This window comes from Lactuca saligna, chromosome 4, assembly GCF_052625555.1.
Source record: "Lactuca saligna cultivar CGN05327 chromosome 4, ASM5262555v1, whole genome shotgun sequence".
Lineage (NCBI taxonomy): Eukaryota > Viridiplantae > Streptophyta > Magnoliopsida > Asterales > Asteraceae > Lactuca > Lactuca saligna.
In genome coordinates, this window is record NC_136420.1 from 311,494,200 (window position 1) to 311,506,797 (window position 12,598).

At 32.7% G+C, this 12,598-nt stretch overlaps 1 long non-coding RNA gene across 12 annotated transcripts; it reads left to right on the top strand.

Moving 5' to 3' along the window:
• Positions 1–2,162: 2,162 nt before the first annotated feature.
• LOC145043960 (uncharacterized) lies at positions 2,163–7,404 on the top strand. Of its 12 annotated transcripts, none has more exons than XR_013681178.1 (10): positions 2,163–3,174; positions 3,277–3,340; positions 3,458–3,553; positions 3,868–3,945; positions 4,286–4,506; positions 4,661–4,726; positions 5,233–5,310; positions 5,888–5,914; positions 6,171–6,229; positions 6,679–7,123. It is a non-coding gene; the product is annotated as an uncharacterized LOC145043960 (long non-coding RNA). The 12 variants fall into 12 exon arrangements; XR_013681174.1 differs by lacking the exon at positions 5,888–5,914 and adding an exon at positions 7,146–7,404 and having other exon boundaries at positions 2,164–3,174; positions 6,679–6,941; XR_013681173.1 differs by lacking the exon at positions 5,888–5,914 and having other exon boundaries at positions 2,164–2,908; positions 2,993–3,174; positions 6,679–7,121.
• Positions 7,405–12,598: the final 5,194 nt, after the last annotated feature.

Consider the following 12,598-nt stretch of genomic DNA (forward strand, 5'->3'; position numbering starts at 1 on the left):
AGCATATTTGATGTTTTTTGAAAATTTTAATAGGTACAACTAATGTAGCATCAAATACAATGATAAAATGCTATGAGAAAACGACAATTATTTTTTATAGTAACTCTTATAAATGCTTAGAGAAAACGTCAATTAATTTAAATGTTAACTCTTATCCTACCACCAATCACGGACCCAATCTTCCATTATCTCGCTCCTGCAGCATTCATCTTCCCTATTTGTCGACACAAATATTTTGGGATAATGACTTAAAAGGGTAACGAACTTTCGATTTTTGTCACATTTAGTCACTAAACTTTTTTTCGTTATATATTTGCCATTGAACTATTGAAATTGTTCACATTTTACCCTTATGACCGGCTGTTACCGGTCATAAGGGTAAAATGTTAACAGTTTCAATAGTTTAGTGGCAAATAGATAACGAAAAAAAGTTTAGTGACTAAATGTAAACAAAATCGAAAGTTTGTTTCCCTCTAAAAAGTTCAATGACTAAATGTGAACAAATTTCCTATTGTATTATGTTTTAGCAAAATTATTTATTTTTGTTTAATTGTAGCAACATTTGTTGATAAAGAAATCTATGAAATAAAAAAACAAAATGCAACATCCGGATTTCTAGGTATCATAATTTAAGTATTTTTCTTTTGAGTTAAGAAGAGAGACTCGGCGAGTTGACGCCTCAACTCGTTGAGTAAGATCGCGACTGATGACTCAGATTAATGAATGGACTCGACAAGTCGGTGAGGCGACTCGACGAGTCTGCGCTGTCGGCAGAAACCCTAAATCTTTGGGCCCGAGCCATATTTAAAGGCACTTATGGCCTTCAATTGCCACTACCTTCCCCATAAGTGAGAACCCTAGCGAGCTTGAGTGTGTAGAGTGAGAGGAAGAGCTATCTTGAGCTTTTTGGTGTGATAGATCTGGACCCTTCTAGGTTCAGAGAGCCAAAAATATGAAGCTTTAGTAGAGTAAACCTTGGGGTTCGGAGTTAGGAAGCATTTATGGGATTTTTATGGTAGATATGGTTACTTTCATCTTACACATAGATATGAAGTATTTTATATAAATTACGTGCTATGTGTGCATATTATTTGAATACTTGCTGTCCATGCTGGATGAATGATTTTATACATGTTTTAAAAGATTTAAACGGTATATTTATTTTATATCTACAAATATGTTGCGGATGAAACATGAGTAGATGAAATAGTTGGTGTGTGATGAAATAAAATGATTAGAGATATGTGATGATAGAAAGGTGATGATAATTAGGTATATAGATGATGATGAATATGTGATGTAGGATGAAAGGAGATACCATAACCTTAATCAGCAATGTGGCGATGTAGTCATCTACCAAAGTATAGATGGCGATCACGGACTATTCTAGACAACACAATGGAAACACCAGCATGCCCATAACCTGTAGGTGATGAATTACGAGTTCAGGCGATGTTGTAACTACGTATTCATGCGATGATACTCTAACCCCTTACTATGAATTACGAGTTCAGACGATGTTGTACCTACATATTCATGGGATGTCACAAATTTCGCATGCCAAACCAATGGTTATAATTCACATCAGTGAGAATGGTTCATTTTTTTGTAAAACCAAAATCAGATTGGAAATTTTGATTTTTTATTTTGGAAAATGTCAAACCATTGGTTTTATATTTCGATTTTGGTTTTTTGTTTTTTTTAAATATATTTTCAGGGTTTTGTTTTTTTGTTTTTTTGTTTTTTTTCTATTTCATAGATTTCTTCATCAACAAATGTTGTTACAATTTAATAAAAATAAATAATTTGCTAAAACATAATACAAGAGGAAGTTTGTTCATATTTAGTCATTGAACTTTTTAGTGGGAAACAAACTTTCGATTTTGTTCATATTTAGTCACTAAACTTTTTTTCGTTATCTATTTGCCATTGAACTATTGAAACTGTTCACATTTTACCCTTATGACCGGCAACAACCGGTCATAAGGGTAAAATGTGAACAGTTTCAATAGTTCAATGGCAAATAGATAACGAAAAAAAGTTTAGTGACTAAATATGACAAAAGTCGAAAGTTCGTTACCCTTTCAAGTCATTATCCCCAAATATTTTTTAAAAAAAAGTCACCTCTCTACATCATTGTACCCCCTTACTACCTTCTCCGTCATCCATGACCACCCTTATTCGAAGCTCTAATTTGTTTTCCAGCTTTTGGCATCACTACTGTTTCTAATGCTTCAATCCAAATCTGTGACCATGAAATATGAAACATCAAGTGAAGAAGAATACTCGGAATTTGTTGCAACACATTAATTTTGGCTAAACCCTAAATGAGTATACAATTTATTTTAGTGCTTATTTTGTGTTGTTCCATTCATTTTTGGTTTTTCTAATCTATTTTCTATGGAAATCTATTTTAATTGGATTTTCAGGTGAGATCCAAGAAATCGATTAGGGAGACCTAGCAAAATGGTTTTTTTTTTTAAACAAGTTGCTTTACCTATTTTGATTTATATTTATCATCGGTTTTATATGTTTTGTTTTGTGCTCATATGTAGAAAAATTTTGTGAATGGTTTTTTTGTGTTCCTTTTTATGTAAGTCTTTTTTCCTTTCTCGTCTTTCTAATTCAGATATCACCAGAAGAACTACTATTTATTACTATATCGGTTTGAGATACTTAAAGGTATTGGTCAAAGCCCTAGGGTCAGCCTCTCTCTATCTAGATTTTGATGAAAATATGAATTTTACAGGTTTCTTGGATTCTAGATATAGGTTTATGGATATAAGGTTTTATCATCAACATAATATTTGTAAGAACCCATGTTTGATATTGGTCATTTGATTGAGATAAGCTACTTTTTTTTTTTTTTTTTTTTATCGTTTTGTTGGTTTTTTTGGTCATTATACAGGTAAATACAAATGATCATATTATCACTTTTATGATTATTCATAACTCTCTCTCTCTCTGAATTGACCATTTTGTTTTTTTACAGAAGATGATCGCAAACAAAATGAGTTGCTTCTTCAACACCGAACCTGCACAAAATGTTACTCTCTATATCTCTATCTCTCATTGTATTCCTTTTATGTATCTGTTGCCAACACCTCTCCCGCTTCCGCCATAGAAGTAAAGGTGTCGACCTACACCTTTACTGCTCCAGCTCCGGCCATTCAGGTACTTCAACTTCTCCTTTTTATCTATATGTTCCTGCTCTCCGATTCCCCCTCCATCGCCTGATTTGTCCAGGGGCTTCTCGGTTTCCATTTTGTGTCCTAGCTTACCACAAAGGTGTTCCTGATGTACTCCAATGGTTACGGGATTCCAATAGATACCCAAAAAGGTTTGATTTTCAGGTTTTAAACTTCAAATTTTAACTTTACTTCAAATATGATGAATTCTGAATTTTATGATTTCGGTTTTCATGTCTTTCCTATTTTGTTTTGGTCCCTGGTGATAGAAGACCACGTTTTTTGGTGTATCGGGAAAGGCAGAATGAAGAAGAAATCACATGTTGAGCTCTGTCGTGGAATTAGTGAATCGAAGACAGAAGTAGGTATATTTCTGATTGTAGCTAATGTACGCAATATTCGTATGATGTTTCACTATCTTTATAGCTTTTGATTGAGTGAAACCTAAAGGATTATGGAATCTAATAAATAGAAAAATGGAGTTTATATAAACGATATTTGTTTTTTTAATTATAAAGATTTGACTAACTCAGACGTTGCCTAAGTCGTAACTCTTCAAATCTGTTGATCATCTTAATTTCGAATTAAGATAAGGTACATCATAAACTGTCATAGAGTCGTATAGTTTATACTTTATCTTATATCATTCCAAATTAAACTATTTTTGTGTAATTTTTAGATATGAGATTGGAGACCATCTTCGTGTACACTGTGAGAACTTAAGTGAATTTGTTGACGATGCTAAAAGATCGGTAAGGTTAGCACCAAATACTTATTTGTCACTACATAATGGTAAGTAAAGTTGCATAATATTTCATGCGACGATGTCATCTCACAAAACAATAATACAATTTTTGTTAAATTTAAAAAATGGAAAGTTAACTAACATATTATTTTTCAATATTTTAAAAAATTTGTTTATCTTGCCACAAATTAAAAAAAAAAAAAAAAAAACCAATTTAATGGAGATCTATACCATCATTAAAGGGTCTATCGGAAACTTCTCACCTTTTATCTCAGCTAAAGTTTGTTAATTAGTAACTTTATATCATCATGATTCCCGAGTCTGATTTAAATTACTTTATTTACTCCTGTAGAAAAATGGATTATCGCTTTGATCGATTTCAATCGACTTCAATAAGGAGTTAAAGTGTCGTTTACATGAATACATAGTTCTATCCTTTAATCAGCTTCCAGATTGGGTATGGGCTTTTCATTTATCATATCAAATGCAGTTGATTTAATAATGTTCATGTTTCTTGATACGAGTCATCAACCAAATGCAAATTCAGTTACACAAGCAAAAGGTTATAGAAAGGTATTAATATTATATGTGGTTATTATCTTCTTTTTTATTATTTCCGGGTTTACACGTTACTTTTCTTTTGATTTTTTAAAAAATTTTATTTAATGGAAAATTGTATCTGTTTGTTTACAAAAAAAATATATATATATTATAATTGGTGATACAGTTTCAAGACACTCCCTAACAAGAAACAGATGAAGATCTTGAATTCAGATCCCTTCTAACCAAATTTGTAAGTCCCGTGCACTTATTTGAACACTAAAAAAGTAACTATTTTTTTAATTATAAAATTTGTAAAAGTACATACGTTAAATTTATTTAATTGGTTTGTAAACAGCTGCCACTTACTCCTGTATGGTTTGTATGAACCGATAACTGATGTAGAGAAATTAATTATTAATAATGTTTACTTGAAGAAGATGAAAATTGGATATTTAAGCTTTTACAAATTATTTAAAGGAGTTGGACATCATTGCTAAGTTGTGTTGTTGAGATTAGATTTTTTTATAGTGGGTGAAAGTCATTCCCCACAAGATTGTGTGGCATGTTAAAAAAAAAAAAAAAAATTGGTCTTCTGATTATCATTTCATGACAAAGTTGTCACCAATTTCTTTTTCTTATTTCCTTTTTTCTTAAATTTTAGACGTAACTTTGAACTGGAATAGTTGTACGTTTTGATTATTTTCTTGAATGTTAATTATCTATTATGTCTCATCGGTTTTTAATTTTTTCACACAGAAAAAGGAAGCATTCACATCGAGAACCCGTGCATTGATCTAAATATGGAGCAGTTGTAACTATTATCTGGATTTACAGGTATATAACACACAATATGATTTCTTCTATTTTATAACCCCAAAAAAATATATTTTCTGGTTTCTTATAAAGTTTGAGCTCTCAAAGCCTCCACAACAGATGGAGAGGAATACAATTGATTTAATTACGAATGTATGTTCTTATTATAAATTTCAGGGTCAATTTCATACTCTAAAAACCAAGTAGTAGAAATCCGCTTATATTCGCATTAATTGTTTAATTTAGATCAAATTGTTCGTATTATGTTTGAATTTAGAGATCAATGTATTCTGGAAGTTGTAAATATAATCTCCTATTTCAATCCATAATAAACTGGTCTTAATCAGACGAAATGACCATTTTACCCTTTATCTTTGCCTTTTTTTTCACCCAACATTTTGCACACACTAAAAAAATCACAAGTATCTTTATAATTGATGAAATTCAAGGATTTTTTTATTTCGGAATGCAAGGGTAAAATGGTCAATGAATATTGATTTTTTTGTTCGCACCAACATAATAGCATCAGAACACATGGTTTCATTAATTGCATAAGCTCTTTGTACATTATCTAACACATTATCTTCACATTTTGTAGGCTGACCATTGTCAATTTCAAAGAGGTGTATGTACAATGAAACCAATTTTTCTTACAAGCTGATTTGATTTACTTTTGAAAACCATAGAGTTTTGACCGAAAATAACTTTTTCGACACATTTTTAATAATATTTCTGTGCTGGAAGGTGCTCATCTATTTAAAATTCTTTTATGCCACATAAATGGAAGCATGTTGATATATTACTGCAATTCAAACACATTTATATAATTTTTCAGTTTATGGATTTTTTTTTTTACCTTCGACATTTTTCTATTGGAATAGGTTTTCAGGTAGATGTCGGTTCCAAACGATGGTGTATTTCCTTACATTAATCTAATCAGGTAAATATTTCCTTGGTCGGACCTTAGTTCTTATTCTTGGTTAGAATGATTTAGTTTTGAACCCTCTTTCACATGGAGATCTTATGTTAGAAATTTTATTATACATTCATGTGGAATAAATCTGCATGTGTACTTTATCAGGTAATCACTTTATGTAGTTGGATTTGTGCGACCAACAATACCAATTTTTTAATCCAACGTTCATATGAACTACTGAAAAAGAAAATATTGCAGTTACTTCATGGGTATATATTGTTTCAATTTGCAAACAACTTTCATCCATTGTCTATATTCATGAAATTTGATTATGTTTATATTTTCTTCATATTCCGGTAACATATATCTTTTTTATTATATATTTTGGATTCTTTTCTAAATTTCGCTTTAATATACTATCTTTATGTTAAATGTTTGATAGTTAATTATTTGATTCTTTCGTCATCTGTTAGATGTGGCCACCACCGGAGAATAAAGAGTACCCGACAACTGATTCAGGAATGATAAACAAAAGGGAAAAAAGAAAGGTTCTACAAAAACAAACAATCAGTAATAAAATGATTTGTGCATGTTTTATTATTTTATTTTAATATTTGGTTGTAGGTTAGATACAAAGGAGCAGAATATTAGTAGATTGTTGACTGTCATGATCACAAAATTGTGAACACGCAATCAGAAGTTTTTTCCAAAAAAAAAGTTACATCAAATTAATCAGGTTAATTTTATTAATATAAAAAGTGTGCAGGGGCAATATGGTCCTAAAAATGTAATTTTTTTTAACATTAAAACATTATTCAGGGGAATATAGTCCTAAAACTATAAAAATTGATTTTTATTTTTTTAAAAATACTAAAAATTTGCTATTTTTCTGACCTTTGTTGATATTGATACATTCAAATTTCTTAGTTGGGTTTTGCAGATCACAATTTCATACGATGATCACTCCCTTATTTCATTAAGATGGAAACCAGAAGGAATTCAAAATTTGAAGTTGGAATCAGCATACACCAGATTGATGTATGGTGATTTTTTGTTGTACTATTATGCAACTTTTTTTTTAAATTGTTGTCATTTATGTTTTTTTAGGGACTAATCATTTCTAATGTTATTTTAAAGCACGTCGACTCAACATTTTGTAAGCATGAAATATTTTTTGAAATAACTAAAAGTTTTCCTAACTATGACATTGTACTTCAAAAGTATAATGCTATAAAAAAAACCAACACCTTCCGTCCCGCGCAACGCGTGGGTTACCATCTAGTTATTATTATTATTATTATTATTATTATAAATAAGTATATACTATTTTTTAAATTCGTTATTATTAATATTTTTAATTATACATATAAATACATTTAAATGAAGAGAAATTAATTATCCTCCTACTATTATTCCTATATATTTTCCTATCCATCTGAATTGATGACAAGTGCACTAAAATATTATTAATCTTATTCAAATATGACACATGTTACTATTTCACATTGGTAAGAAGATAAGGCCGGACGGAGCGGGTGCGGAGAAAGGAAGCAGGAGGCTTTCCGCCCGGCGGAACATCGCACCGTCGGCGCGGGGAAGGTGTGTGCGGGAAACAGAGAGGGGAGCCTCTCCCGCTCTCTCTCTCTTGCTGTGATCGGCTTATTATTATTTTTTTTTTTTTTTGAAAAACTATCGTTGATTAACGGTAAAAAGTGATTTTTTTGGTGGCTATAACGGCTACTTTCTTTTTAATTATTTATTTATTTATTTTTATCCTTTTACAACTAGTATAAATATATACATATAACTCTTAAACATATCACACTATTCTCTATTCTTTCTACTTTATATCAACAAAAAAAAAAAGGAATCCCGACAAGCAAACACCAAGTTCCGATCGACGGAAAAAAAGTCATGGTTCGACAAGCAAACATATCCTTACTCGCAACTTTTTTGCTATCGATTCATCCCAGCAAGGAGTTTACCACCCCCAACTCGATGCTCCCATTCATTCCCCACTACAATTCTAATACCAAAATATTGGCCAATATTACCCGATGCAAGTTCCAAATGTCCCGTCGCAAATGTTTTCAAACTTTGTTGTAGTTCTGGATCAACAATCGTCAAATCAACCTCAACCCCAAACTCAACCTGAAACTCAAACCCAAACCCAACACCACCACCAACTTGTCGATGAATCGGATGATGCGGAAGAAGAAGACATGGTTCCCGATCGGATGATGCGGAAGAAGAAGATATGGTTCCCGAAACTCAACCACCACCACAAAGAGCTAAAGGGAAAAAACAAGTGCGCGAGTGTGTCGCACAGCTGGGAAGAAAAAAAGTCGACACTATGGGTTCCACATGAAGAGCTAGTTTTGGTCAAAGCTTGGGTTGATATTTCTGAAGATTTGATTAAGGGAAACGCACAACCGGGAGAACATTTTTGGTTTCGCATTTTAGAACGATTTCGAGAGGAGTTAGGAAAATGTGACAACTACCGTACGAAACATCAACTTAACTCGAAGTTTCGAGAAATAGCAAAGGGGGTTTCAAAAATTAACGGGTTGTACACCAACCTAAAAACCCAACGAAAAAGTGGCCAAGGCGACGAAAAACACTTCAAGAAGTGTTGCAGTTTTACCTTGAGGAAGTCGGAAAACCATTCAAGTGGCACGATTGTTGGAAATTATTGGTTCGAAGTCCTAGGTGGAAAAAATACGAGCGGGATTTTATTTTTGGAGTCCAACAATCAAAGCGAACAAAAACGGGCTCTAGTGGTTACACAACCTCCTCCGATACTTGGGTCAGTCTAGATTTAAATCAGGACGACGAACTCAAGCTAGAAGAAATTGAACGCCCAATGGGTAGGGACAAAGCGAAGAGAAAGAGAAAAGAGACTTCTTCGAGTGCATCTGATTTCAGTGTGGACATTGACGAAATGCGGAAGATAACATCGTCGTTTGATCGATATAATCTAAATTTCTCCGAACGTCTGGCTTTCAACAAAGAAAAAGAAGAAACACGGAAAAAGGAGCGGGCGGAGAGACAAAAAATGGAAGACATGAAGTTTTTGATGGAAAACGTCGATCATCTCTCAGGACCGTCTCTCGAGCTCGTAATGAAGAAGAGGGAAAAAAATTTTGAAAAAATATTTTTCGTAGGTCGTTGGTGGTTTGTTTGATTTTTAGTTTATGTGTGTGTGTGTGTTTTTTTTAATTTTCTACTTTTTTATATTTTAGGTTTAATGTAAGTTTTATTTTAATTAATGAAATGCTTTTTATTTTTAATTAAGTTTTATATTTAGTATTAATTTAAAAATTATAATTCATAACAAAAAAAATTAATTTTATTTAAAAAAAAAAAAAAAAAAGTGAGGGAAGGGCTTCCCACCCACTCCTTGGCTTTTAGGTGAGGGAAAGGAGAGTGAGGGAAAGAGGGGTATGACCCACCAAAAGTGAGAGAAGCTTCCCTCCCACTCCTTCCGGTCTAAGTAGGAATATTAATATTTAACAATTTAAAAGAAGTTGTATATTTTTAAAATTGCTCATAAGCAGTGTTATGTGTATATGTTGTGTGTTTAATATTTAACGATGCAAGATTATGATTGAGTTTGCAACCACATGTATTAGTGTGTGAGTGTGAGCTATAGGTATATATCGTGTGCATGAGTATTTAAATTACTAACATGTTTTTTTTTTATTACTTTATTCATGTGGTTTTTTGAAAACGTAGTAGATGTAGTGTGATAAAGCAAAATATATCATATTATTTTTTATTAAACAATATATTGTAATTAATACTTTTGAATTTTGATATAGGCTACCTATGTAGATGTTTGTTTTAAATCTGTTGGATTTAAAAAGAAATCCTTCAACCTTAAACAATTTTGTATACAAAGTGAGAAATCATTCTACCTTAAACTATATATAAACAATTTTACGAATACGTAACTTATTTTAAAATGTTAAATGTTAATATTCTGAATTGAAAAACAATAATAACAAATATGAAATAGAAATATATAAAGTGAGAATACACAAGCAAACATTTATGATTTTAATGCTTAAAGTAGCACCATCCCTTCCACTTCCATCCTTAAAAAAAATATCTTTAATATTTTTTTTTCATTTAAGGTATTTATATATATTATTAACAATATTAATATTAAGAAAATTAAAAACACAATATAATAATAATAATAATAATAATAATAATAATAATAGTAATAATAACAACAACAACAACAACAACAACACCACCACCACTAACAACAACAACAACAACAACAACAACAACAATAATAATAATAATAATAATAATAATAATAATAATAATATAATGGTTAATGACCTAGAAAGGTAACAAATTTTTGTCTTTGTCCTCATTTAGGTAATCATGTTTTTTTCGTTCACGTTTGACCATTAAACTTGTTTGATCTGTTCAAAATAGGGTAATATAACTTGTAATTATGGTAATATTACCCTATTATGAACATGTCAAACAAGTTTCTTAGTCAAATGTGTATGCAGAAACATGGTTACCTAAATACAGACAAAAATGAAAGTTTCTTTCCCGTTTTGGTAATACTGGACAAAAACTGTCTTAGGGAATGTGTGCCTTGGGACCAGGCTCCAACAATCAATGAACAATTAGGTTAGGTTTGGTATAACCCAATTTAGTCCCGATTAGTCATGGGCTAAGCTGTGTTGCTCGGTCTTTAAAACACATACAACCTAGATCTTTAAGCGTATACAACCTAACCCCTAACTAGCTGGACCTAAATTGGGTTAGCCCAAGACTTAACCTTCTCCTCATACACAAGACCGGACAACCTAATTTCATTTCACATCAATGGATCTTATGACTGCTTGTGTCACACCCCCAAACCAGAACGGCGGAAACGTTCGGGGGCGGAGGACGTCATATTCAGTATCATAACAGTTCATAGTAAGGAAAGTAGACACCACCATACATATAAAGGTTTCAAAATGTTTACATAATTGTATTTGTTACATGCTCAAAAGATAAATACATAAACATCTTTCAAAAGCAGTAATTAACGTCAGAGCGTTAATCCCCAAAAGTTGGTTTCCAAACCTGCTTAGCGGTTCCCTGAGAATACAAGTTATTTCAAAGAAAAAAAAATGTCAACAATTAAGTTGGTGAGTTCATAAGCGGTTTTGAGAAAAATATATGCCATTCCAAAGTGCGTGCGTTTTCCAAGAAAATCCCTTATTTCCTTATAAAGTATGAAATGCGTATGAATGTTCGTGTTGTGAATTGTAAATAGTTGCACCAGGAAAATTCCTTATTTTCCTATTAGTTGATTGTTTTGGATACAGGAAAATCCCTTATTTTCCTAAAGTAACAGGGAGTCTCTAATGTCCAAGACTGAAAATCGCAAGCAACTGACATGCTTAAAGGTTGAGGCATAGTTTTATATAGTAAAGCTATAAGAAGATCACACTCGTTTGATGAAGAATAATTTTAATAGCTACTCGTTCATAAAATCAGACTACCATAATAATTGTCTATCCGGTGAGTTTTATAACCATACTAAACATAATATGCATGTGGCGACGGTCTTTAGGTGTAACACCCAAAGTTTCAAAGGCCATGAAAGGAAAGGAAAGCCCTAAATTAAGGGCCGACTCGGCGAGTCCGAGCGGGATCCGGGTCGAGGTGTAAGCGACCGACTCGGCGAGTCGGTCAAGGTGACTCGCCGAGTTTGGTCTGTGCGTGGAAAACCCTAAATTCGGGACTTGGAGCCTATATAAATGTCTTAATCTTCTTCCTAGGGTTCCTTACTGCCTCTTTAGCCCTGGATATCAAACCCTAGCCGTCACATCTCCTAGTTGAGCCTTGGAAGGTGCATTAAATCTTGGATAAGGAAGAAGGAACTTGGAGGAGCAAGAAGGAGCTATAGATCTGGGATTGTGAGTTCATTCTGAGCACTTGGAGGTAATAAACTAGTTCTTGGACCCTTTTTGCACCTAGATCTATGTGTGGTTGTTGAGGCTCTTTTGCCATAATGTTATTATTTTGGGTTAGAAGCCGGATCTGGAGTTGCTACTTCAGATCCAAGTGTTTTAGGGCCTGGGGAAGCATAAAGTATCAGCCATTAAGTCGATTTTGAAGCCCCTTGGCCTTACACCCTAGTTTATGGCATATTTTGCCTAGATCTCCTTCTCTACACGTAAAGTTTGCAACTTTACGTGTGGAATAGGCTTGGGAAGGGTGGATCTATAGTTTGGAGTCCATGCATGACTCTAAAATCCTCTGCATGTAAGGAGATCTGAAGGGACTCGGCGAGTCCTTTGAGTGGACTCGGCGAATAGCATGAAGTTGTGGAGAAACTCGACGAGTGAGATGAGCAACTCGTCGAGTCGT